The sequence below is a fragment of the Galeopterus variegatus genome, unplaced genomic scaffold, assembly GCF_000696425.1.
Source record: "Galeopterus variegatus unplaced genomic scaffold, G_variegatus-3.0.2 Scaffold1917, whole genome shotgun sequence".
Classification (NCBI taxonomy): Eukaryota; Metazoa; Chordata; class Mammalia; order Dermoptera; family Cynocephalidae; genus Galeopterus; species Galeopterus variegatus.
The window spans coordinates 172,276-173,753 of NW_007728028.1; positions in this window are offsets into that span (position 1 = coordinate 172,276).

A 1,478-nucleotide genomic window follows, 5' to 3' on the forward strand; every position below is an offset into this window, starting at 1 on the left:
CATATGGTCCTTGTGTTTGATTTTATTGATATGGTGTATCACATTTATTGATTTGCGTATGTTAAACTAAGCTTGCATCCCTGGGATGAATCCCACTTGATCGTGGTGTATAATTTTGCATATGGGTTGCTGTATTCTGTTAGCTATTATTTTATTGAGGATTTTTGCATCTGTATTCATCAAGGATATTGGCCTGTAGTTTTCTTTTTTAGTTGTATCTTTACCTGGTTTTGGTATCAGGGTGATGTTTGCTTCATATAATGAGTTTGGGAGAATTGCCTCTGTTTCAATCTTTTGGAATAGTTTGTAGACAGTTGGTATCTGTTCCTCTCTGAATGTTTGGTAAAATTCTGCTGTGAATCCATCTGGTCCTGGGCTTTTTATTGTTGGGACCCTTCTGATAACAGCTTCAATATCTTTTATTGTTATTGGTCTGTTCAGATTTTCTACATCTTCTTGGCTCAGTTTTGGTAGTTTGTGTGTGTCCAGAAATTTATCCATTTCCTCCAGATTTTCAAATTTGTTGGCATATAGTTGTTTATAGTAGTCTCGAATGATTCCTTGTATTTCAGATGTATCAGTTGTAATATCACCTTTTTCATTTCTAATTTTTGTTATTTGGATCTTCTCTCTTCTTTTTTTAGTTAGCTGTGGTAATGGTTGTCAATTTTATTTATCTTTTCAAAAAACCAACTCTTTGATTCATTGATCTTTTGTATTGTTTTTTGGGTTTCAATTTCATTAAGTTCTGCTCTGATCTTAATGATTTCTTTCCATCTGCTAACTTGGGTTTGGGTTGTTCTTGCTTTTCTAGTTCTTTAAGGTGAAGTATTAGGTTGTTAACTTGCCATCTTTCCATTCTTCTGAAGTAAGCATTTAATGTGACAAATTTCCCCCTTCGTAATGCTTTTGCAGTATCCCACAGGTTCTGGTATGATGTATCATTGTTTTTCATTAGTTTCAATAAATTTTTTGATTTCCTATTTGATTTCTTGTTGGACCCATATGTCATTAAGTAAAATGCTGTTTAATTTCTCTGTGTTTGTATAGTTTCCAGAATTTCATTTGTTGTTGATTTCTAACTTTAATCCATTGTGGTCTGAAAAAATACATGGGATAATTCCAATTTTTTGAATTTGTTGAGACTTGATTTGTGTCCTAACCTGTGATCTATCCTGGAGAATGAGCCATGGGCTGATGAGAAGAATGAATGTTCTGAGGTTGTTGGATGGAATGTTCTGTAGATATCTGCCAAGTCCAATAGGTCTAGAGTGTTGTTTATATCTTGTGTTTCTCTGCTGGTTCTTTTTCTAGATGATCTGTCCAACATTGATAGTGGGTTGTTCAGTTCCCCTATTATGGTATTAGTGTCTATTTCCTTCTTTAGGTCTAATAGAGTTTGCCTTATAAATCTGGCTGCTCCGACATTGGGTGCGTGTATATTTATAATTGTTATGTCTTCTTTTTTTTTTTTTTTT